Source organism: Taudactylus pleione, unplaced genomic scaffold (assembly GCF_031769625.1).
Source record: "Taudactylus pleione unplaced genomic scaffold, aTauple2 ptg000136l, whole genome shotgun sequence".
Classification (NCBI taxonomy): Eukaryota; Metazoa; Chordata; class Amphibia; order Anura; family Myobatrachidae; genus Taudactylus; species Taudactylus pleione.
The window spans coordinates 7,904,994-7,932,677 of record NW_028284538.1 but is presented as its reverse complement, the minus strand read 5'-3'; the positions used below and the strand labels follow the sequence as shown (position 1 = coordinate 7,932,677).

General features: G+C 42.2%; 1 protein-coding gene across 1 annotated transcript in view; it reads right to left on the bottom strand.

Moving 5' to 3' along the window:
* LOC148522959 (transmembrane protein 176B-like) overlaps positions 1 to 4,561 on the bottom strand; it is a 31,861-nt gene extending 27,300 nt beyond the window's left edge. Inside the window, exon 1 of the mRNA XM_088473595.1 lies at positions 4,474 to 4,561. The gene's annotated coding sequence lies outside the window, so the exon portion shown is untranslated. The remainder of the gene's footprint in view (positions 1 to 4,473) is intronic.
* Positions 4,562 to 27,684: the final 23,123 nt, after the last annotated feature.

The following is a 27,684-nucleotide window of genomic DNA, read 5'->3' as shown; positions in this document are numbered from 1 at the left end:
ACTTTAGATAGTGAAGTCCATACTAGTTATATTTGTTATAGTAATGAACAGTGTCAGAATTGGATGAGGTGTATGATCTTAATGTAATTTCATATTAGTGCCTATTGCACAAATGTGTGAGCTTTGCAGATGGTTAGTTTAAACTATGAATTATTGATTCAATACCAATTGCTTAGTGTAAAACTACTTAATGCATTGTTTGTGTAATAGCTGTCCTTGAAACGTGCTCAAGAAACCCATTCCTGAAAAATAAAAACCATAATTTTGTGTTCTGGGTCATTGTGTCAGCCATAACTAGTTAAGTTGGGCACGCAGCTTGCCACTCTGAAAAAGTATAAAGGGAAAGGAGGTGATCACGCTATCTGCTGTGAAGGGTTGAACACTGGACCCTGAAGTACACCTGCCGCCTTTGTTTACATTGTCTGCGCCCATAACCCCATTCCATTGATCCTGAAAAGGACCCCACTGTTTGCTAACATGCATGCAAACAGTGGTGTAACTACCGTGGGTGCAAGAGGTGCGGCTGCTATGATGCCTGAGCTGCCTCTATGGCCCGCCGCTTCCCCTACACTCAGTCACGCACACAAGGTGGGCCGGTCCAGTCAGAGCTGTCAAGGGGGGCACAGGTGTCAATGATAATGATTTGGTTGTGGACGCTGCCTGATTACAACTGGCAGGCAGTCACATAGAGACAGCGCAGCTGGTCGTAAGGGAATCAGTGCTCATGGACCGGCAGCCAATCAGCAGTGGTGGCTCCTTATTGGCTCGTGACTTGCGCCAGATTCAAATAGCGCAGGCGCTGTCTGCCACGGTGCCAGCTGTAATTAGCGGGTGGCCCTGCCCCAAATCCACACCTGCTGGCTGCTGATAGCACACAGGGGGAGGCAAGAGGCTGCTGGAGGGACACAAGGTGGTGAGCTGCTGGGGGGGGGGGCATAATGTGTAAGGGGCACAACTATTGTGTGGAATAATGTGTTATATGGGGCACTACTACTATTTGGAATAATCTGTAAAGGGTATAATGTGGTATAATGTTTAAGAGGCATTACTGTGTGGCATAATGTAGAACGGGCACTACTACTGCATGACATAATGTGTACAAGGGGTACTACTGTGTTGCAGAAACTGAAAGGGCTCTGTGTGGCATTACATGAATGGGCTCTATGTGGGGACAAATGTGTTTTTTTTTTACCTCTGGGGATCCTCTTAAGATCTTGCTAAATGGCTCACAGATTTAGTTACGCCCTCTTGCACGCAGACACAGAGGCTCTGGGTTTAATATGAACTTGCATGAGTCATCAAGTTAGCTCAGACTGAATTCTTTTGTAGCATTCTCAGGTTTTTGGCAGACTGCCAATTTCCACTGGAGCCAACTCTGAAACCTGTGTAATTTAAGAGTGTCCCCATTTTTAGGGATTGTGTGGCCCTTTTAGGTACACTTGCACACAGTATTTGAAGGAACTCGGGAGGGAGGTTGTTTCATACATCTTGGATAAATAATCTCCACCTCTAGGAATCTCTACCATGCTTCACTGTTGCCTGCAGACACTCATTATTGTACTGCTCTCTAGCCCTTCGGTGAACAAACTGCCTTCAGCCAAATATTTAAAATTTTGACTCGCTTGGCCTTGTTTCCATGTCGAAGGTATGGCTTTTTGGCTGCAATTCTTCTATGAAGACCACTTCTGGCCAAACTTCTCTGAACAGTAGATAGGGGTTCCTGGGTCCCACTGGTTTCTGCCAGTTCTGGCACATCTTGAAACCCCTGTCTGCTTTGAAAATCGGAGAGTACTTGTTGATGCAGTATAACTAAATTGTGTCTGTGCTCAATCTTGCCATGGTGTATGAAACGGGATGCAGTCATGAAGCCAATGGTTGAAATGCCGACTGCCTGGCTCCGGACTGTCTAATCCCAGCATGGGTCTAATGATAGGCATCGAAATCCCGATGCATATTATTATCCCTGCACCGGGAGCCTGACACCCTGCATACCGAACGAAGGCAAGTCGGGCGGCAGCCACGGACAGCCGCGCACGGGGGGGAGGCTTAAGGTAAGGCACCCCCCGGGAGGGTTAGGTGTAGGCTGCAGGGAAGGGGGGTTAGGCACTTGGGGGGGAGGTTAGGGTTAGTCACCCCTAAGGAAGGGTTAGAATTAGGGGGGTAGGGTTAGTAATAGTAAAAGTAAAAATACTTACCTGTTGGGATCTTCTCCTTTCAGTCTTCCGGCGTCGGGATTTGTTACTGATCCCTATGAAACTGTCTTCCACAATCTCACCTTTGTAGCATAGTTTGGCTGTTCCTACACAGCTGTTTCTGTTTCAGTTAATGACTGTGTTTCAAACTACATATGAAAATGATGGTCATTATCACCTGTTTGGTTAATCATACACCTGACTATAATCCTACAAAATCCCTGACTATGTACAAGTGTACCAAGACTAATTCATGCAGTTTTGAAGGCAAAGGGTGGTCATTTGATTTAATTTCTCTTCTGTTCATTCACTTTGCATTTGTTAATTTAGATAGATAAATAGATAGATATCTAAAATCTAAAAAAAAAAAAACACACCTTAGAAAAAGGAGTCCCACCATACACCATACAGTGATCCCCCTAGTTAATTCAGCCCAGGGTTCATATGGCTCTTTTCACACACAATGGTTTTGTATAGACAGAATAAAAGCATCAGGTTTATTTCCATAGAGTGTTTTGTAGTCAAACGGAGAAATACATGCCTGGTTTCAGAAGGCACGGTCGCCAAGTTACAGCCACTGACAAGGACGGCTGTCCATGCTCTATGGCTGTCATCTAGCGGTCCAACACTGCAAAATCTAGTCAATATTTTTTTCCTAATCAGTAAAATTATGAGTAAAATATGCATAATATTCCAGCTACAAATAGCAAACAGTGACACCTACACACCTTATATTTTTACTGCTTAGCTTCAAAACCCTGATTATTTTTCCTTTCCACTGATAACTTAGTAAACCCTCTTTGAGAAGCCAGACATTATTAATTCCACAAAAATCGTAAAAGATACTAAATATACAGAACAGGCTAGTTCCATGCTAAATATATAGAAAAGGCCTGACTACAGCGAACACGCACAGAAAAACTGAATCCACACTAAATAGTGCAAATAGGGGCATATGTATCACAGCTTGATGGGAGATAAAATTGTGAAATATATATCACCAGCCAATCAGCTTCAAACTATCATTTCTTAAACACAGCCTGCAAAATGAAACTGATTGGTTGGAGATATTTATCTCACATCAAGCTTTGATACATATGCCCCATAATGTGTAAATGTGGGGGTGGATCAGTATGTGGTTGTGTGATTTAGTGTGGATTTGGGGAGTTTTGGGTGGTTTTGAGTGACTTTAGCGTGGGTGCGTTCCTTTCCATGTACTTAGCACTGACCCAACTTTTATGTGGACTTCGTATGGAGGAGAATTTTCTTGGCGGATTCAGTTTTTGCTGTTCTGAAGGGAAGGCTTATAAAAAGAGCAAGATTCACTCTTGGAAGTTCCATCAGGTTAGATATTAACCCATATAAATGGGCTTGAAATGTATGACAAATATGGCATAGAAGAGGAATGTGATAAACACTTCTAGCTGGGCAGTCAACAACTGACAGCTCCATAGGGTCTGCATCCTGTATCCCATGATAACCAGACCCCCTCTCCAGGAGAGAGAGCACAACTGGGCCTGAGAAGCTACGTTTGGTAACATTGCACAAACAGAATACAGCCAGGATCTCTGGTATGCAAACAAGCATTCAGCTAGGCATTCTATAACCCATACTGTAAAATGATTGCGATCATTCATTGACAAAGAGAGGCAAGCCAAGAAAGAAAAAAAAAAGAAGGACAACGCAGTAATAAACCAAAGATGCACAGTCATCCGGGAGATTTTTCAGCAGAACAGTGCATCATAACAGAAATCCTTTACAAACTACATAGAATTCATTATATAGACTGAAAAACCCACATTGTTGGCTTTTCTGCTGTTGCTGGACTAAAAAAAACAAAAAAGTTCATATCCTGAAATCTGTATACAGATCAGGGTCCCTCCACATTCTACACTGGCATTTTAAGCAGTCCTCTCTCCTTGCCACCTCCCCACCCCTTAACCAGATATGTAAGCAGACCAACGATGCATGGAGGGATAACTGGACAATTGTAACATTATTAAAGTGACAGGAAAAGGTACAGAATATACTCAAATACTAACCCTACCGATCATTACGCGTAATGCAAAATGTCCCACTTTATATTAACTTGGAGGAATGTTAGGAGGGGGAGGGGGACATTATTAAAAAAAACAACATAAAAAAAAAAGCAGGTGCATTTAAAAGAGACTATTTATTATATTTGTAGTTCAACAACAGCTGGAGGGCTGCATAGTGCCCACCCCTGCTTCTAGATCTAGACCACAGCCTCAGTGTAAAATGCAGTGGGTATACTACTCACTTTTAGTCCAGCAGACACACAGTCACCGTTCCTGGAGCTCTCTCCCTGCCTGTCAGCCCAGTAACTGTGTACCTGTTCCAAGTAGCTGTGCTTTGTATGTATTTTAAACATTACAGAGGAAGTGCATACGGTGGAAGGATATGGGAGTAGTGAGCAGCCTGAGCAGGAGGGACTATTTTTTTCTCAGCTGCTTAGATTACTTTCTCTTGTTCATATACAATAGAGCAGTTTAGTAGTTTTCTTAATGTAATTTAATTGTTAAGGATTTAGGGAGAGATCTATTTTTAATAGAGATTAGCGGTTCAGATTCCTCAGAATCCGAACCGCTCCAAACAGATTCCACCTCGAGGCCGAACGTCACACGGTCGGCGTTGGATTCTCGCGAGACCCATGTGATGTTCGGCATCTATAAAAGGCGCGGCACCATTTCACGTGAGGAGTCGGATGGACATAGTTAGTTAGTTAGAGAGTGAGATGAGTTAGAGTAGTAGGCACTGGCACCAAGTTTTGTTCTTTCCACTGGCATTAGCCCTCTGACAGTGATTAATAATAACACAATCATATAAAGAAAAAAAAAATAACCTCTGTGACTTTACTGGGCATAAGCCCACTGTGTGTGCTCCGTGACTGGGCATGACCCCACTGAGTGTATACAAGCTCCGTGACCTTACTGGGCATAGCCCACTGTGGGCCTGATTCAGAGCCGAACGCTATTTGCGGACGGTCGTTCTGAAAAAGGGGCCGGATATTTAAATTAAGTGCTCGCTCTTTGCGGTTTGTTGACGCCTCTATGTCTGAACGAGCGAACAAAACATGCGGTTGCTATTTTGAAAAAATTGCCTCCTGGCCTCTCGCATCATACGTCATCTCTGCTATTTATTAGATTAATCGAGTACTTTGAACGGTGTCTGAACTGTTTGCTATTCTTGTGGCAGCATTTTCCTACCGCAATCATGCAAGCAGTTCAGGCTAAAAGACAACCAAGTGACGTGGTCAATGACGCTGCTTTGTTAATTATGCACACCCTTAAAACGCCCGTTTTGACGGTTTGGCACGCCTGCGTTCATATCTCCACTCCCCGTTTTCAAGCACCTTCCGCTGTTACCACCCACAAATGCCTCATCCTGTCACTCAAATTAGCAGGCATTCACTATTTTGCAAGCACACGATTTCTGACCGCACTGACTGGGTCGCGCATGCGTACTAAAACCCATATGCATGCGCAGATGCGCAAACATCGCTCCGAATGAACGAGCGGCCGCTTACGAGTGGCTCTGAATCAGGCCCTGTGTGAATACAAGCTCTGTGACAGGGCATAAGTCCACTGTGTGTATACAAGCTCTGTGACAGGGCATAAGCCCACTGTGTGTATACAAGCTCCGTGACCTTACTGGGCATAGCCCACTGTGTGTATACAAGCTCCGTGACAGGGCATAAGCCCACTGTGTGTATACAAGCTCCGAGACCTAACTGGGCATAGCCCACTGTGTGTATACAAGCTCTGTGACAGGGCATAAGCCTACTGTGTGTATACAAGCTCCGGGACCTTACTGGGCATAGCCCACTGTGTGTATACAAGCTCTGTGACAGGGCATAAGCCCACTGTGTGTATACAAGCTCTGTGACCTTACTGGGCATAGCCCACTGTGTGTATACAAGCTCCATGACAGGGCATAAGCCCACTGTGTGTATACAAGCTCCGTGACAGGGCCTAAGCCCACTTTGTGTATACAAGCTCAGTGACCTTACTGGGCATAGCCCACAGTGTGTATACAAGCTCTGTGATGGGGCATAAGCCCAGTGTGTATACAAGCTCCGTGACAGGGCCTAAGCCCACTGTGTGTATACATGCTCCGTGACAGGGCATAAGCCCACTGTGTGTATACAAGCTCTGTGACGTTAACTGGGCATAGCCCACTGTGTGTATACAAGCTCCGTGACAGGGCATAAGCCCACTGTGTGTATACAAGCTCTGTGACCTTACTGGGCATAGCCCACTGTGTGTATACAGGCTCCATGACCTTATTGGGTGTATACAAGCTCCGTGACTCCAGTTCAAAGTGATAAATGAATATGGATCATGAGAAAGAACTGAGAGGAGAGCAGAAACAACAAGCAAATGCTAGCACTGCAGCTGCTGGAAGTCCATCACTTTCATCTAAAGCTCATGCTCAAGGGCGTAGAGACTTTAAAAAATTAGGGAACCTGAAATCAAAAAAACCTAGATTTCACAAGGGTAATGACAAAAAAACCCTCTAAAAACTACTACTATTGCAGAAAAACTGAAAATTGGCAACATACCATTCACCACACGTAGTGGCAAGGAATGACTCAGGCTTTGCCCTTTATTTCTGAGTGGTGGTTCTGCAACTGTCAGTGAGGCATCTTGTGTCTCTCATGACAATAAAAGAACTTTTCAATCTGACTATAGAAGTGTAAAAACATTTAAAACCAATAAGGCAGCAGATCAAACTGTGTTTTTTGAAACACAAATTTCAGAAATCCCTGAGGAGAGTCTAAGTGGGTCCACGAGTGGTATTGCTATGTGTAAGCCTGACCTTTCAGAGAAGCCACCCTCCACAGTTTCTTTTCCATCTGTAGTTGTGGGGATGAGCAGTATTGCCGAGGACATAGAAATTGAGGATGCCACCGTGGAATTGCAAGAGGATGAGGGGAATATATGTGCAACTGACGCTGGCACTAATGAGGATGTTGAGGATGAGGATATTGTTTGTATAAGTTAGGCACCAGTGGAAGCAGCTCTTGGCCAAGATAAGAAGGCCACTGCCATGCCTGGGCATAGAATCAACAAATCCACATCTTTTTGTGTGGAAATACTTTTACCCAAACTCTGACAACGTTTGTCAAGCCATTTGTAGCCTCTGTGGGACCACAGTTAGTAGAGGTAGGGACGTTAAGCATCTAGGAACCTCCACGCTATTACGTCATCTGCAGCGAGCTCATGACAGGTGTTTAATAACAGAAACTACTGCAAAAAAAATAACAAGTTGTCCAGCATTAGCTAGATGCCTTCTCTCTACTAAATCACAGCACCTGCAATCTCCGCCGACAACACCTTCCTCATCAATATCCTCAGGAATGATCAGTGGTAGTCCAGCATCCAATTTGTTAATGCTAAGTCACGGTGACTCCTCCACTTTCCAGAACACCTCAGGAGAAACTGAATTATTGAACGCTAGGTCTGGTGCTGCAAGAAGAAGAAGACTACTAGTAGTAGTTTGCCAAAAAAACAATTGACTGTTAAAGAATCTCTTGCAAGGGGAAGCAAGTATGACAGTTCTCACCATGTCGCACAGCGGATCACTGACGCCATGACAGCTATGCTAATATTAGATCTGCGTCCAATATCCGCAATTAATGCAGTGGGATTTACACAGTTAATTGAGGTCTTGTGTCCCCGGTACCAAATTCCATCTCGGTTTCATTTTTCCCAAAAAGCCATTCCTCAGCTGTACCAGGACGTTAAACAGAACCTGATTATTGGCCTGCAAAATGCTATTGTACATACTGTCCACTTAACCACTGATATGTGGACAAGCAGTGGTGGACAAACTAAAGATTACATGACTGTGACCGCCCACTGGGTGGGTGAATTGCCTTCAGCAGCAGCAGTATCTAACAAACACCAGCTCATTCATAGGCAGGCAACTCTGTGCATCACTGGCTCCAATAAGAGGCATACCACTGACAACCTCTTTAAAAAACTAAGAGATGTCATAGAAACATGGATTACCCCACTTGCACTCTCCTCAGGACTTATGATTTCTGACAACGCTACAAATATAGTGAGAGCATTACAGCTGAGTGAATTCCAGCACATCCCCTGTTTTGCTCACATGTAAACTTAGTGGTGCAGGGTTTTTTGAAAAACTACAGGGGCATTCAGGAGATGCTGTCTGTGGCCCAAAAAATTTTGGGACATTTTCGGCATTCAGCAACAGCATGCAGGAGATTGCAGCACCTGCAAGAGCAGTTTAATTTGCTCTGCCATCAACTGAAGCAGAAAGTGGTAACGAGGTGGAACTCAACACTTTATATGCTTTAGTGGATGGAGGAGCAGCAAAAAGCCATCCATAGCTATACGACAAGCCATGATATTGGGAGAGGAGGGAGAATGTACCTTAGCCCAGCACAGTGGAGAGTACTTACTGTCTTGTGCAAAGTGCTCGAACCATTTGAAGTTGCCACATGTGAAGTGAGTGCTGACACTTCAAGCTTGAGTAAGGAGATTCCCCTGATTAGGCTTTTGGAAAAGCAGCTGGAGAAATTGAAGGATGAGATTAAACAAAGTGATTTCACAAAGTATGCTGGACTGATAGATCAAGTGCTTTGTTCGCTTCGCCAGGATCCACGGGTGGCCAAGATCTTGAAATCTGATCATTATATTTTAGCAACCATGCTTGATCCTAGGTTCAAGTTGTATGCATTTCTTTCTTTACAACTGACCCAGATCTTAAAAGAACCAAAGCGCTTCTGGTAAGCAAGTTGGCTGCTGAAGTGACACATGGCACTATGATGACGTCTCCTCCTTCGGTTTCTCCAGCAGCAGCAAGAGAAAAATTCACCTTTCCAAAAGACCCAGTGGTAATGCAGATAAGTCAAGTCAACATTTTGACATCTGGTCGGGTCTAAAAGAATTGCCCAACACCAGTGACACCTCTACCGTAACTCCATCTAATACGATTACCATCCAAAGAATGGTGGAGGATTATTTTCAGGACACAAGTAGAAATGTCACAGAGTCCCTTCAAATATTGGAAGAAAAAAAAGGCAATCTGGAGACCCTTGTATAAACTGGCGTTGTATTACTTAAGCTGCCCACCCTCCAGTGTGTACTCAGAGAGAGTTTTCAGTACAGCCGGCAACCTTGTGAGCAAATGACGTAGGAGGCTACTTCCACAAAAAAGTAGGAAAAATTAAGTTCATTAAAATGAACTGGAAATTTCATGAGGAAAACCTTTCCCGACAATCACGTCACAGTACAGATACTTCTGTAATAGTGGATGCCAGCGGGGATGAATTAATATTGTGTGAGGAATCGGATGATGTACACACTGATGAGGGTGAGGATGGCAATGATGGTGACATCTTGCCACTGTAGACCTGTTGCCTTTAGCAGATTGGTATATTTTTTTGTGGGGGCCCAAACAAACCAAGCACTTTAGCCACAAAGTGGCAGACCCTGTCACTGAAATACTTGGTTTGTTAAAGTGTGCATGTCCTTTTTAAAATCCAAGATAAGGGTGGGTGGGCCCAAGGACAATTCCATCTTGCACCACCTTTCATTCCTGCCACTGCTATATGCCTATATTCCATAGATGTGCTTTAAACTGTGGTGCCTGTGCCACTGCGCCGCTGCTCTGACCAGTCAGCTCACTGCAAACTTTTGCCAATAATGGTAAAAACTATAATTTAAGCTGTGAGGTGGTCTAAATTGACTGTAAATGACTGGAAATTTATGTTATTTAGGTAATAACACTCTAGGAAGAAAAAAAAGCCCAATTTATGTGATTTTAGCTTTTTTTGCCAATTTTTGTAAAAAATCCAAATCCAAATCCAAAGCCAGTCACCGCAGTTTGGCAAATCCAAATCCGCATGACAAATTAGAACCAAATCCAAATCCGGCAACAATGGTCCAGCGCACATCCCTAATTTTTAAGTGAAACAAGCTCAGACAAGTTCCACATATTTGTTATCTAGAAATGAAAAGGGAAAACCTCGTACAGCCAACATTTCCATGTTTTATATTGCTGAACTTTTAAAGAGTACAGAATGTAGTTATTATGTTGTCATTTAGAATGTTGACACGGTCAAAATGTTGCAGTGATCTTGTCGGTATGAACAAAATGTTAACATAGTCAATATGCCAACAAGATGTGATTTGGACAGTACAGGTTCAAAAGTAGGCAAGTATGGTTTAGGGTTAGAGTAAGCGTACTAGCCGACATTTTATATCTCCTCTCCGGGAGACTATGTTGGTTTGTCACATGTTGGCATAACATCCATGTCAACATTTTGACATCATGTCAACATTCTGATGGTCCAGATAAAATACCTCACCCCTTTTAAAGTGCATGTCATTTGTTTTTACCTCTCTAATATAGTACTTTGTGCAGTGTTTTAGTAAGTTTGGATATGCTATAACTTCTTAGGAGTGACAGGTGACACTGCCTAGAAATGAGGCACTGAGTGTAAGTGTACGAAAAGTCTCATAATTTAGACTTTTACAATCAAAATAGGTACATGTTGCTATGATCATAATGAGGAATGTTTTCTTCTTGTCTCGCTGTATTTTATGGCTCTTATGCATCATACTTACCTACACTTCTGGAGCAGCTGGGAGACTCCCAAAAATTTGGGGGAGTTTCCCAGATTCCCGGGAAGGTCAGGTGGCCCTCTTGTACACTTCCTATTGATATGGGAAGGACGAGAAGCATATTGCAGCGATTCGCCGGTCTAGGAGGGGGCATGGCCAATATGATGCTGATTTTGTGAGAATTGCATAATTTTTGCCCTGCATCCTCTTCTTAGATGCACAATTTGTTATGACATAACGGGGCACATCTAGTGACATGTAGCACCTGGCTCCGCTCTCATTAGCGATTAGCTGCTTGTTTCGGAAAAGAGAAAAGAAATATCGGCAAGTATGTCGTGCTTACCTCCAAACAGTTCTTTCTTTGTACAATTGTAACCCTCTCTACCGTACCATATAAAGAGAGCCTAGGTTACCAGATACTATACTTAACAATATATGTGCCTCCACCTAGGCTGGGGCTATCCCATATAATTTATATAACTGCCTAACCACCTGCTCGTTAGAGTATTCAGAGAAATTTCCATTTATCCCTATACATGTCCTTGGATTCTTTCCCACCTCCTGACACCATTTATATACATCTTATCCTTTTAAACTTGCCATTTCTGTTCCTGAATTAATATTGTATCTCAGCAGTGCCTCCAAATGTAACCCTATCTCCTTATCGTACCTTATAAAGAGAGCCTAGGTTACCAGATACTAAACTTAACAATATATGTGTCTGCACCTAGGCTGGTGTTATAGGGCTAGCCTAGGAATGCCCTGTTTGAGTTATATGGTATAATATGATGAATTTAATGTGACATGTAATTCATACAATACTGGTGCATTAACACTTTACTATAATGAATTGACCACCTGTTAATTTTCTCCACAGGCTTCCCTTGATGACGCTCTTCCAATTCCTAGAGGTAAGTATTGTACACTGCTTATAGTAGGTTAACACTTTGTATTTACATGTCAAATTCAGAGGAAAAACATATTGATACGAGATTCACTACATATATAACACCAATATTACTTCCATATGCAAATGGAATACCTTTTACACTTATATAAACTATTATAAAGTTTAATACCTTTACACATAAAATGTTCCTCAGTATTTTAGTCTCTGCCTATGAAGTTCATAAGGTAGCAGATAAAGCTCCTTAAAATGTCCAGAACCACCTGAGCATAAATCCTAGTATCACTTGGCAGCGCAAAAGGAAGTTCAAAGTCCATTAATGTTCAACACAAACTTCCTTAGTAATATTGCTGCAAATATATATCCATATACACTGACAAATTTTGAAAAATTACATATAAGTCAGTAGAGGTAAGTCAGTGCTATATATACAGCTAAATTATACTGTCTTTCTTTCTTATATAAGCTGACTGAGAGCCAAAAGCATTCCTGAAGTGATTCTTCCTCAAACTACCATTTCCGCCCCTGAATCCTTTGTAAATGATAATGTAAGATCAATAATTAGCTTCTGTATCCATAGAACTGTCATGTCCCATTTGATAGACTAGGGACCAGGTTCGAATTTGATCAGAGGGGCAAGCAATGTGTTTCACTTTTAAACAAACACAATGATAGACACTCAGAGGAGGGTACAACTAAATTTTATTTTTACCAATAAGTAAACAACAATTGACACAGAAAATGTTTACCATATAAACAGAATAAATAAAATAATTTACACTTTTCAATACTAAGATATTTACTTAATACCTCCCTGTCCTCTACCGGTGACCTCAGCTGGCAAGAGAGTGGGAATTACAAGAACCGGAATAAAATATGGCGATCTGCCCTCTGTCTGTTTAGCACTTTGAAGAAGGACATATACGGCAAAGAAACATTACAGAACCAAAGAATAATTTATCTGCAACGTATACTACAATTACAGGTACTTATGCAGTGCATATCAATCTGGAATGGGAAGTACACCACGCCCAATTTATGAAGTAGTTGCAGTGCACCGTCTATCACAGCAGGAAAACAATATGTGCAAAGTTAACTAACAACCAAGCAAAATAATGCACATGCAGGTTGGGTAAGTACTTGTAGTGCCCCGGCTGTAACAGCTAACAGTCTTAATACAAACACATTTCACTTATCAAGAGAGTGTTGCCAACTGAGGTCACACAGGCTAAGCGTTTACCAGCTACCAGAATGCAATACTAAACAGGTAATGCAATAGTTAGGCAGGTCCAGATTTAGTACTAAATCAGTGAATACATTTGAATAATACAGTGAGCAGTAACCAGCATTACAGAATAATATTTCAGACGAAGGGCCAGGGCGGGCCACTATCAACCAATTCATTAACACCAATGGCCGACCTTAAACAGAGAAAAATACATATCAATGACATGACATTTAGTTTAAAGATAAACATAGCATTTAGACAACCTGTCCAGTAGCTGCGCGGCGGCGGCAGCACAGAACAGCAAACCAAAGCTACAGTACCCCAGGAGGAGGAAGTCTCATGTGGGAACACTTAGTAAACCCCCCTCCCCAATGACTGTGGGGCAACAGGGGCAGAGTAGGCTAAACTCCATTTATTAGCTTCTAAATAAAGCAAGTACAATCATGAACACTATAAGCAAAACATGGCATAAACTTGTACAAAACTGGTGAACATACTGCAGTGCGAAATGCGTCAGTGCTAACTACTGGACTCCCTGTGTATACTCGTTGACACTTGCTGTTTGCTGTGGAGCCCCAGAGATTTGGCTGCTTTATTGTGCGGCTGGACGTGCTGCTGCTGTCCTAGTGAAAACTGGGCATATCAGGAGATCCACAAGATCATGCACACCTGACTACCGTGGAGCCCCGGAGACATAGACATTACACTGCACAGCTGACACATTGTTGCAGTTAAGGTTGAGGCTGGGTACACAACACGTGAGTTACAGGACTGTACTTATCTGACAGACAGTTGATGCCTGGTACCTCCGTTTGGAGAAGTGCCTCCCTTTGTCTCCCCTTGACCATATATTGTGTGCACATTGTATGATCATACTTCAGAGCCAGCATTGCTATTATGAATGTCCACAGAACTCCACAGAACCTTGACTGAGTTCTATTCAACTAGCTACAGGACTTCAAACATATTGCATCAATTGATGTAAAATTACAATCTTCGAGTATCACACAATACAATATCTATACTGGTAATACCAGGTTTTTTATGATCCACCTCCTTTAGGTTTTAATATGCATTGTAGTTTAATATTGAGTTATTTAGTTTATAATAATTATCTGTAGATATTATTATTGTCTTATATGCGATATTCTGTGACCGGTCATATTGTTGTTTTAGGATATTAAATTTCATTTTATATTTTGACAAATTACATTGTTTTATTTCAGTCAGGTCTTCTTTTCATTCCAATTAGCGCATAGAATCCAATTATTAGTTCAGCAGACAACAAAGGCAATGTTAAGCACCACAGTTGAGATATGGTAACTAACAAGTAAGCTCTGAATATTTTATTGACGGGTACAACTTTCCATATTCCTCTCTCTTGGAAAAGCTAGCCTATAATGGCCCCAGCTCCTTATATACTGTACTATAATCCACTTAGGACAACCTACAATGGTCCAGAGACACCCCAAGGATTGCGACAAAGGAGGGTCACTGTACCTCCCATAGGTAGCCAGACCCTGATTGGCAAATGATGACAGATAATATTAGACAACAAACCCCCCACAACAGAATGAAGAAGAGAATGGGCAGGGGTTATGGGAAGGGCTCTACAGCAGGCCATGGGGACAGCAGCATGTCTCACCCAAAATATGGCCAACTAAACACTATATTATATTTCTCTTGAAATACTTAGATTCTCCTAACCTGCAGTATATTAGCTAAGTATTAAGGGATGCAGACATGACCTTTTAGGTCTGCCATGCTGAATTCTCTCCTCCTTATCACTACTATACAAAGAATATTCACTTTGAAATTCTTCACTTCTATCAGGGATTTCATCATTACTTATTTGACTTGGTTCTCTATCAGTGCACTCTTGACTGGCCTCTGTTAAAAATCTAAGGGGACCCTCAGTATTTTTTTCATTGGCAGCTCTTTTCCACTGTGTACCTAATACCCCTTTCAGACATCTCGCGAATCCAGGGAATTTGGCCTACCTCAGCCAAATTCCCGGGTAAACGCGTCTATCTGAAAGGTACCTACCTGGGAACATGTGTCCGGGCAGCTGCCCCTGCAATCGACCAGGGTTTATCCCGGGACTTAAGTCCCAGGAAATTACCCTGCTTCTGTCTGAATGGTGCTACCCGGAAATTTACTCCCGGGCTTCACCAAACAACTCCTGATTGGCCGGATGCGGCTACCTGTTGATGAGATCAGCAGCAGCAGCTGGAGAGGAGAGGGCAGATGCCATAGACGCTAAACATAGCACTAAAAAGGCAGTGCAGTGCCACAAGGTGGATTTAGGAGCTGGAACAGTTGCAGAGAGGCCCGCAACACTACAAGGTGAACTTGGTGCTGACAGAGGAGAGAGTGCAGTACCAGGTGTTTGGAGAGTGGTGCCTGGTGTGTACAGGTGGTTGCTGTTCATGTCACATTGGAAGGACGAGGAAGTCTGTGAGCTCTTACATGTGAGGGGAGAGGAGGAAATAAAAGCTCAAATCACAGGCACTGTTAAGGATGCCATGATCTATTGCAACATTGCCAAAATCCTGGCCAGCCGGGGTATTGTGAAGACACAGCAGCAAGTCCTTAATAAGCTAAAGAGCCTAAAGAAACAATACACAAAAGGTCCAGGACCACAATCATAATCGCAGTGGTTCGGGAAGGATGTAGTGGCCCTCATACGATTTATGCACTTCGGCTTTTGGGCATACAGCACTATGCAACCCCATTGCTCTATCTTCTTCAAGTGATGCTGGCACACTGTCTGCAACAATGACATGCACGCCTTCATCAACTCCTGAGAGCAGCCAGCAGAGCCCGGCATTATCGCAGGTCCTATTTGATGACCCAGGTCTCAGGACTGAGAACTCATCTAATACCATCATCATTGAACCAAACACTGGCACAGATGTGACCTCTCCTATGCAAAGGCAAGATTCTGAGTCCAAGCCACAGACCCAGGGAGACAAGCCCACCCTACGCAGTGACAGTAAGTTTAATTCAAATAACTTATGTTCTGCTGCATTAATCTATGTAATGTTGTAGTTCAGTTTCTAGTATATTGTAGAAACCGTATTGTTTCTGTGTTTATCTTGTAGTGGAGGATGGGCACCGCATGCAAAGAGATGTGCTGCTTTTTGAATTTGGACCATTTATTGTTTTGTGTTTCAAATATTTTTTACATCTGTTGCTCAATGTTTTCTCTCTTTTACTTTTAGTTTTCACAGTGCCAACACGTAAAAAGAAGAGCAAAATTGATGTTGCTACCAAAGCCATGACAAATATTCTTTGTGAACAACTATGCGACCTAGATTTGGAATGGCAGACACAAGAGGATGCCAGACTGCAGTGGTTCATGGCCAATGAGAGAGAAATGCAGAGTAATTTGCTAAGGGAAATTATGGCTCGCGATAACCGCACATTTTTTTACTCAAATCTTGAGCACAATCCACTACAAAACAACACATGTTCCACCACCCACCCATTTTGGGCATCAAGCTAATTATTATTATCATTATTATTATTATCATTTATTTATATGGCGCCACAAGTGTTCCGCAGTGCCTTACAAAGTACAAAAACAAATTGTATACAAGTGACTTACAGAACAATACAATACAGGACATGGATAATATATATTGCTACATTAGCGACCATATTACCCAGATAAGCAACAGAGCATAAGCAACCAAGTGTTTGGTGCCCTAGTGGTGAGTAAGAAGTAAATGACACTATAGTAAGGAGAAGCACAAGAGGGTAGATGGCCCTGCTCGTGAGAGCTTACATTCTAAAAAGGTGGGGGAAGACAAACTGGGTTGACACAGATGGGGACGAAGGAGCATGTAGCAAGGAGTTAGAATGATAGCTGAAAGGCTTTGATGAAGTAGTGGGTCTTGAGAGCCTGTTTGAAGGATAGCAAACAGGTGGAGAGTCTAATGGGGAGTGGGAGAGAGTTCCAGAGGTGAGGAGCAGTGCGGGCAAAATCTTGGAGGCGGGAGTGGGAGGAAGTAATCAGCTGGCATGAAAGGTGGCGTGCATTAGTTGAGCGAAGAGGGCGGAGAGGAGCGTGAAGGGAGATGAGATCAGAGATGTATATGGGAGAAGATTGGGTGAGGGCTTTGTGAGTGAGCGTGAGAACCTTAAATTGGGTTCTAAAAGGGAAGGGGAGCCAGTGGAGAGCTTGTAGGAGAGGGGAGGCAGATGTAGAGCGCTTGGAGAGGAAGATAAGCCATGCAACAGCATTAAGGATAGACTGGAGAGGAGAGAGATGGCATTTGGGGAGGCCAGATAGGAGGAGGTTACAATAGTCCAATCTGGAGATTACCAGTGAGTGTATGAGGGTGTTAGTAGCATCCTGGGTGAGATAGGGTCTGATCTTAGAAATATTTTTGAGATGGAAACGACAGGGTTGAGGAGTAGATCTGCGAGTGTAAATAGTGATCGCTGGGGCAACAGAGTCCAGAGCAGAAGTAAGGGAGGCATTGTATAGGGAAGTGGCTTGTTCAGGGCAGGAGAGAGAGGATAGGGGAGAGAAGTGAGTCAAGCAGGGAAGAAAAGGAACCTGTGTCGATAGCGTCAATGTTACACTTAGTAATGGAGGCTTTTGGAGGTAGAGTTGGGGAAGGAGAGAGGGACAGGTTAAAAGAGAGAAGGTGATGGTCAGAAAGAGGGAATGGGGAATTGAGGTGGTCAGAAATATCACAACGGTGAGTGAAGTCCAGATCAAGCACATGGCCACTCACATGGGAGGGTGAGGAGGTCCATTGGAAGAGACCAAGTGACGATGTGAGGGATAGGAGTTTGGAGGCAGAGGATTCTGTGGGGATATCAATTGGAATATTGAAGTCACCTAGGATAATGGAGGGGAGGTCTGAGGAGAGAAAGTGAGGGAGCAAGGAAGCAAAGTTGTCAAGGAACTTGGAGGGAGGGCCTGGGGGATGGTAAATGACAGCTACTTGGAGGTGTACTGGGTGGAAGAGGCGTATAACATGGACTTCAAATGAAGAGAATGTGAGGGATGGTTCAGAGGGAATGGGTTGGTATGAGTAACCAGGGGATAGAAGGACCCCAACACCACCACCATGGCGACCCCCAGGTCGTGGGGTGTGGGAAAAGGTGAGGCCCCAGAAGAGAGAGCTGCAGGAGAAGCGGTGTCAGAGGGTGAAATCCAGGTTTCAGTAATAGCTAGGAGATTCGGGGAGTTGGAGATGAAAAGGTCATGGGTCGGGACCAGTTTATTACAGACTGACCTGGCATTCCAGAGGGCACAGGATAGAGGGACAGAGTTTGTTGGAGAGATTTGAATGAGATTATCAGGGTTGCTGTAGCGTGGGGGCGAGATTAATTTGGGGGACCGAGCTGAATAGAGTGTAGTGATGGTGCGGACTCCAGTGCTAGAAGGGGAGCCAGTAGAAGGTGGGCAGGAAGGGAAATTAATGATGTGTGGATGGATGTGGGGTAAAGTGACATGGAGAGGGGAGTGGGAGGAGGGATTAGCAGTGAGGTTGTAGGACCCCTGTGGAGTATAAGAGAATGAAAGTGGAGTAATGGGAGAAGATGTGGAGAAAGGTAAACAGAGGAGAGGAGATAAGGGGAAGAGGAAATGGAAGAGACAAGGGGGAAAGGATAAAGGTGGAAGCAAGGGGCAGAACAAAAGATTAGGTAGACACTGAGTGAAGGTGGGATTTGAAGAAAACATGGTAATAGTAAGGATGATGTAAATAGGGGAAGAAAAGTTAAAAGTAGGAATGAAGACAGATTGTAGGAGAGAGCAGATTTCCAGAAACGCAAGTAATAGTACAGTGTGGGAAAAGAGACTGTACTGCAGAAGTTTATTATTGAGTATAAAAAAGTGGCGATTTGGTGGGAGCAGAAATTAAATAGTAAAATATACAGTGGTAGGAGCTAGGTGATATAAGACTTAGAAAAAGAGCTAAGGTAAAAGTACATTATTATAGAGGTAAACTGACATAACACAGATAAGTATGCATTAGGATTATATGTGAAGCACAGAGCCAGCAGCAATAGTAGCAAGGGAGGCACCAGGTTTATGCAGCCACCAGACAGGGAGTTCAATAATGAAAGTCCTGGTTATGTATCCACAGGAGCTAGTAGAATGGAGACTGTGAAATCACAATTGTTCATTCCACTTTGTCCAATTAATGGTGAGGTTATTGTTTGTTTGTAGTTTGGTGGGTTTCCTTCTGTTTCACTGCTGTTTAACGCTGATATAACCCCAATTAATCGATTTAAAAAGTTGACACTTTTAAAATAGGACACTTCTAAAGATAGGGCACCCAGCCAAGGCTAGTCCAGCCTTCTAATGAACCTTACATAGGAGACCTAGCATGTGAAACCACTAATTTCTAACTACCCCCAAAACACTCCCACTATTTTTGCAAGCAATAAATTACCTTAAACAAACAAACAGCACATACCATTAAGCTAGCATCTGGGTCTATATACCTTGAATCGAACTAAGAAAACACAAGCATTAAACTATATTCTAAACCATCAACTACAGATACTATGCAGTGATATACTACTTAATTTAACATTACATCTAAGTTAATTGTTCAAAGCAGTAGTCCTTTACAAGTATCATGCAGCAAGAATATGCTGGGAGCAGTAGTCCTTTACCTGCAGGTTAGAGGAGACAGAAGGATGCGTCAATTCACAAGCAAATGCAGCTGAAGATATTATTCATAACGCTGATATAACGCCAATTAATCGATTTAAAAAGAAGTTGACACTTTTAAAATAGGACACTTCTAAAGATAGGGCACCCAGCCAAGGCTAGTCCAGCCTCATTTGGAGAACTCATTTGGGGAGCCATCCCAATATGTGCAACAACCTCAGTCTCCCACCTCATTTGAGCATACATCACAGTATGACCAGCAAGCTAATTTCCCCACAGAACTTGGGCAGACTACATACAAATATGCTCAACAAGCAAAGCCCCCCACAGCATTTGGCCAAACATCCCAGTGTGCTCCACAAGTAAAGTCCCCCACAGCATTTGGGCAAACTACATCCCATATATCCAAGCATCCGCAAACACCTCAGTCATCCTCAACATTTACAGATAGAACATTAGATAATGTACTCGAAGGTCAATTTAAAGATACTTTACCAGCTAATACTCTGTCACATAAACGTACTCCTGACAAAAACCCAGAGTTTACAGTTTACAGAAATATTTAGCTGTGGTAATCAAATATATCTAGTGATGTTAACTAGACATATCCCATATGATGTTGAAAATTTTATTGTTACTGCTTTTGTCATTTTTGTTTTTTAAGGATATTGAGTTGATGTAAACAAGGATCTACCATAAAATTCAGGTTCTATTTGTTTTATTTTAAAGGCTTGTTTAATGCCTCACAGCTATATGCGCACTTAACAATGTTCAAATTGTCTATGTTTCGACAATATCAATCCATACATACATTTGGAGTACTTTTGGGTTCAGAAGTAAATGTGCACTTTTATTTATTTTTATACAATTGTTTGGTTTTGAATTGTGTTGTATTTTGTGCAACATTATTTCCGATGTAAGAAATATGGAAGTAAGCCTTTCAAACGTTGTATGCAACTTAAACAAAAGGCCTTCATTAAAATAAAAGATCTTTTGAACAATTCAAATATTATGTCTTTGTATTTATTACAATAACACCATAATTAATGATTTTTGAAATGGTGCTTCTAATTGCATTCGGTATAGAATGCCGGCTGCCGCATGACCGGCAGCTCGAATCCCAGCTGCGGCAGCCCGAGAAAACAGCAGAGCCCGGCAGCGGAAGACCGACAGCGCTGGAAATCCCGATCGTCTAAGGTAAGTATAAACCATTCTATTCTAACCCCCTAACCCTCCTTAGGGGTGCCTAACCCTAACCTCCCCCCCAAGTGCCTAACCCCCCCCTTCCCCGCTACCTAAATCCCAGGGGGGTGCCTAACTCTAAGACCCAGGGGGAGGTGCCTAACCCTCCCTCCCCCTAGCCTAACCCTAACCCTCCCGGGGGGGTGCCTAACTCTAAGTCCCTCCCGGGTGGCCTAAACCTAACCCACGCACCCCGCGGCTGTCCGCTTGTGGCGCCCGGCATCCCTTCGATCGGTATGATGGGCGCCGGTGTGCCGGCATTGGGAAAATGACAGGCGTCTGGATTATAGATGCCTGTCATTTAACCCTAGCCGGGATTAAGGATTCTAGATGTCGGCAGTCAGGATTGCGAACGCCGGCATCTTAAACGTATCCCCTTCTAATCAATACAGCAATGCCTTATGGGTGCCCCTCCCAGTCCCTTTATACCAATACCCCACCTTTGCATGACCTCATTAATGTGTGCCAGCATAACGTCCACTTAAGATGACAAAACTGTGATTTTCTGTGTAAAACTCTGAAAAACCCTGCTCTTGTCTGAATGGTGCTACCCGGGTAGAAACTGTAGTGTGAAAGGGGGGTCTTGACCAAATACCGGGATTTTGCATAGGAGAATATGTCTTTATAGAAATATCCCTGATTCAGATCCTCCTCCCATTCTTCTTTATTATTGTCAACATTGTATCGTCCCAGGAATTTATTCCTCTCTAAGTTTTACACTTGAAGGAGGTACATTAATGTTTGGGTTTAACCCTTTCCAAACAAACTTCTTGCCCTATTGGGAGCAAATGCTGCCTATGGTAAGTTAACAATACATCCCCTCCATTTTCAGGTTTAATTTTATATACAGGCAAGTCTTGAAATGTTTCCACTATTATGTAGGGTTCCTCTTTCCATCTATTGTTTATCTTAAAATTCCTTGGAGTTCCCAATTGCCGGAGTAACACTCGATCCCCAGGGGCTAGTACATGGTTACATACTTTACTATCATATAGAGTCTTGTTCTTTTTTCCTAATTTTTTTGCAGTTTGTTTAGCCAAATAATAAGCATTCCTTGACTCCTTCCTTAAATCCTCCACATATTTTATATGCGAGACAAAAGTCCTATCATCTGAGGATACTCCCAAACTTACATCTATGGGAAGCCTAGCTTCCCTCCCAAACATTAAATAGTATGGGGGAATACCCCGTGGCTTCATTACATGTACAAATGTATGCATGTACTAGACGACCAATGTACCTTTTCCAGTGGTTTTTATCTAAGGGGTTTAAGGTCCCTAACATGTCTAACAACGTTCTATTGAACCTGTCTAGCTGAGGATCTCCTTGTGGATGGTTTGGCATAGGTCTAGACTTTGCAATCCCACAACTCAGACATAATTCTTTTATTAGCATACTCTCAAATTCCCTTCCCTGATGGGAATGTAATCTTTGAGGAAGTCCACAATGGACAAAGAATTTATCCCAAACAGTGTTTGCTTCAGTTTGAGCCTTCTGATTATGAGTAACATACGCCTGTACATATCTAGTATAATGGTCAGTTACAACCAAAATATTAAATTTTTTCCCTGGCTCCACTTCCAGTCAAATAATCCATACAAACGAGATCAAGTGGGCCATTGCTCTCAATATTCACTAGAGGGGTCACTTTAGCTGGCAGAGCCTTCCATACGAAGCAGTTTCCACAGTTTTTACAATACTGTTCTATTTCATCCTTCATGTCTGGCCAGTAAAATCTGTCTTTTCCTCCCATATTGTCATTTAAAACTGCGGTATAGTAGACCTTTTCTGGTGATTAGATTTTTTCGCTGTCTACTTAACAATTGGACTTCTGCTGTTGAAGATGATAAAGATGGCTGCATTAATTTTATCCTCCCCTATTTCTGGGTCAATATCTGTCCTATATTAGTATCTCGGCGTTGCTCCTCCTGCATTTGATCCCTACAAAGCTTTGGCAATTCCTTTAATTCCAATTGCCTGACCCAACAGTAAGATAGAGATAATGCTTCAGGAGTGCTTCCGAAAGTATGTATCAACCCTCCATCCATATCCCCAGCCTCCAGCCATTTATGGTGACATAAACCTTTCACCTCCCCAGCTGGTAATTCTATCCACTCTTCACCTGTTTCTGTAGTCATTTGGTTTGGGATCCTGGACAAAGGATTGGCATCCACATTATTGATCCCAGGGCGATATTTTAAAGTAAAATCATAAATTGCCAGTGCTGCCAACCAGTGATGTCCAGTGGCGTCTAATTTTGCGGTAATCCGCACATAGATCAATGGATTATAGTCCATGTGTACCTCGAATGTAGCGCCATACAAATAATTGTGGAATTATTCCACAACACACCACTTGAAGGCCAGAAATTCTAGCTTGTGAGTCGGATACCTCTTTTCGCTGTTTGATAGCCCCCTACTAGTAAATTCACTGGTCTCAATTGGTCTTGATGTTTTTGGTATAACACCCCTCCAAGTCCATCTACTGAGGCTTCTATGTGGAGTACATATGGCAATTCAGGAGTCGCATAGGCCAAAATAGGTGCATTAGTTAGATGTTCTTTTAAAGTTTTAAAAGCCTCTTCGCAGTCAGTGGTCCAACGTTCCCCAAAAGGCTCCCATGGTTTGTAATAGCATTTCTGATTCATATCGGATTTCTTCTTAGATTTATCAGGAGGGTATCCCTTTGTCAAATAAGTTAAGGGGCTAGCAATTTTTTAAAAGTTTGGAATGAACCGGCGGTAATACCCACAGAAACCTAAATAAGATCTCAACTCTTAGTTTAGTGGGTCTAGGCCATTCTCTTACTGCTTCCACTTTTGCAGGGTCAGTAGTCACTCCTTCTCTACTCACTATATGTCCTAAGTACTTCACCAAGGATTGGTAGAATTGGCATTTATCTATAGACATTTTCAATCCTCCCTCTATTAACTTATCCAGAACTTTTGATAGATGGCAGTTATGTTCCTCAAGAGTGCTTCCAAAAACTATTATATTGTCTAAATAGACAATTACTTACTTTCTCTCTCTCTCTCTCTCTCTCTCTCTCTCTCTCTCTCTCTCTCTCTATATATATATATATAATCGCCTACCACCTTTTCCATTGTTCGTTGGAACGTTGCTGTGGCTCCCTTTATTCCCTGAGACATCATTAAAAATTTGAAAAATCCCAAAGGACATATGAATGCAGTCTTCTCTTGATCCTCTGGACACATGGGGATTTGGTAAAATCCATTCCTAAGATCCAGTACAGAAAACCACACACTCCCTAATAAACAGTCTAATGCCTCATCAATTCTGGGGACTGTATACTGATTGGGTACTGTCCTTCGATTTATAGTTCTGTAGTCCACACACATTCATAGTTTCCATTCTTTTTATGCGCTATTACAATAGGTGATGCGTAGGGGCTTCTGGATTCAATTATAATCTGATTTTCTAACAATCCTTTAAGATGTAGCCTTATGTCATCGAAATCTGCTGGGGCAATCCTACGGGATCGCTCCCGGAAAGGTGTCTCATCTATTATCTTAATGCTGTGTTCCACTCCTTTTGCCACCCCCATACCCCATTCTCCTGAAGAGAATGCCTGATCTCTACATTCTATCTCTGTAATTAAAGCTATTTTTTCTTTCTGAGATATGACACTTTGCTGGAAGCAGATATCAAATTTATTCTCAAATAGTCAGTGAATTGGTTGGTTGTACAAGCAGAGGGCAAGCATTAATTTTCCTATTTTCTTCTTCACTCCATTCAACTAATTTATTGTACAGTTTGGTATTTGTACCTACAATTATTGGGAGCTCATTTCTTCCCCTGGGTATCTCTGGGCATACTAACACTATAAATGGGACTTGTAACATTTCTTTTCCTGACCACTGATTGAACTCCAAAGTCACTTGAACATACACCAAGTATGGGTATTTAGCTACACTCAATCCCCATATTACCAATCCATTCAATGTCTGTATGGGTACTTCAGGAATATTTTCTCTATACCAGGTCTCAAAGATTATTGAGACCTATGAACCACTGTCCAGTAGCACTTTACACCTATGACCATCAATGATTGCATTTACCAAAAGGGATGGTACCCTTAATCCCTCTGGCAATTCTCCATTCCACCAAGAATTCCCCATTGCACAATAGCCAATTTCTAGGAGGCCTGGTTGGGGGTTGCAGACCTCCCCTGTCCGTTTCCCTGTTAATGATCTCCCTCTATCAGCAAGGCTATTGGTATTTTGAACAAAATTTCTGTTAGTGTCACATTCAAATTCCCTATGGCCTATTCTGCCACACCTGAAACACCCATAGGAGGATTATTTCCTCTCCTGACTTCTCTGCTGGATGTGTTTACAGTGTTGCTTTGAGTTGGATGATTTACCCTTTGTGTGGCAATAAACTGGTCCATTTTTTTTATTCTGTTCCTCCATAATTTTTAGTATCTTATCTTCAAATTGATTAGCCTCTACAACAGGTTGTACTAACTTAACTTTCTTCACTGTTCTTTCCCTCATCTCTATTAATACCTTTCTGTTTTACTTATTTCAGTAATTCAATAAAAGAAGGGGGAGGTTCCTTTGCCACTGAATACCTCAGTTTCTGGGCTATAGAATCTGAGAATAAAGCTTCTCTCAAAAGCTGCTTCTTCCTGCTTTTGTCCACTTTGCTTCTTGTTATACCACCTTTGTCAACTATTTTATAAAGGAGTTTGTCTAATCGTATCAGATATGCACTCAACTTTTCCCCAGGTTCTTGAAATGTGTGATGTAACTGGGAAGTATGATCTCCCACATCTTCAAAAGTACCATAAGCATAACCTAATGCTTCAAAATACGTTTCCAGGGTGGCATTTGGGTTGCTGTGTCTGGCAGCCTGTATAATACACATGGCAGGCCCTCTTAAGCTCTCTACCACTCTTTGCCTTTTAATTTGATCAGGACACTGCCATTTGTCTGCCTGCTGTACTGCTGCTTCCTTCCACACTTAAATGTTTCTTCTCCTAATGGTACAGGCATTATACCGGAGAATATATGTAAATGCCTATAACTCCCCTCATTGTGCCACCTTTCTACATGGGTGACCACTCTATCCACTATAGTTTCAAATTGCCCACCACCCAATCTCTCATCACCAATATCAGCATTAATACCATTTCTTTGGGAAGTATTAGAAGTATCACCCCTTCCTGTGGTATCAATTAGATTTGCAGATACATGCGCACTGGTGGCTTATATTTCCTTCACTTTAGGCCCAACAATTTGCCACCATCTACCTGTTTCCTCATCTACCACTATCATCATTGGAATCAGTCATATCTATCTCTCCTTCATTTTCAACTAGCATAGCAACCACTTCTCCTGACTCTCCTCTACTTTTATCAAGAATAGTTGGCTCATCTATCCCATATAATTTATATAACTGCCTAACCACCTCCTCATTAGAGTATTCAGAGAAATTTCCACTTATCCCTATACATTTCTTAGGATTCTTTCCCACCTCCTGACACCAATTATATATGAGGGTTGTTCAAAAAGTAATGCTAAATGCTCACAACTCAAATTTTATTATAGATACAGATTTTAAAATTTGCAGTAAAATACTTTGAAGTCTTAGTAACAGACTGACTCTACTCAAAAAATTCACCATCTGCTCTCAAACATTTTCTCCACCTCTCAATCCAAGCTGTGAATCCACTTTGGAAAAATTCCAGCGGTTGGTGTTTTTAACAACCTCTATGTCTTCAAAATGTTGACCCCGGAGACAGTATTTGAGAGGGCCAAATAGATGAAAGTCAGAAGGGGCCAAATCAGGACTGTATGGTGGATGTGGCATTATTGCCCACCCCATTGTGGCAATGGGCGCAGATGTTGCCATCGAAGTGTGAGGTCTGGCATTGTCATGGTGTAAGATGACATTTGACAGTGGAATTATTGACCTTCTTTTGCGGAAGGCTTCTTTCAGCTTCTTAAGAGTAATAATATATCGATCACTGTTGATTGATTGGATTGGTTCCAAGTAATCGATGAGAATAACACCTCGGCAATCCCAGAAGAATGTGGCCATGACTTTGTTTATGCATCGCTGTGATTTAAACTTTTTTGGCCTAGATGAACTTGGGTGTTTCCATTGCTTTGATTGGGCCTTTGTTTCTGGGTCATAAAGGAATACCCAGGTCTCATCTCCTGTAAAGACATTTTCCAAAAACGTCTCAAAGTTGGATTCAAAGTTGGTCAAAAGGTCATTGCACACTTCCACCCTCTGGGCCTTATGATCCCTGGATAATTGCTTTGGAACCCTTATAGCACACACTTTACGATATCCCAAATTATTGTTAGTGTTTTTACAGTGCCATGGCTACATTCAAGTTCATCACTGACATCTCTGATGGTCACACGATGGTCTTTCTGAATCATGGCATCGACTTTGTGTTGGTTCTCTGCTGTCACTGAACTGGTTGATGGACTGCCACCACGCGGTTTGTCGCACACGGATGATTCTCCCGATTGAAAATGCTTCATCCACCTCCTGACATTGCTATAGTCAATTTTACCCTCACCATACACTTTTTTCAGTCTTCTGTGGATTTCTGTAGTTCTTTTTCCAGAAATTCAATGACGGCTCTTTGTTTCATCTTGGATTCCATGGTATTTCTTGGTATACCTAAACAAAAATACATATATAGCTAGCAGACATATTAAACTACAAACTGGCAAAGTTTAAAATAAATATTGCATATTATTTCAGATTTATGAGCATTTAGGCATTACTTTTTGAACAACCCTCATACATCTTCTCCTTTTAAACTTTCCATTTCTGTTCCTGAATTAATATTGTATCTCAGCAGTGCCTCCA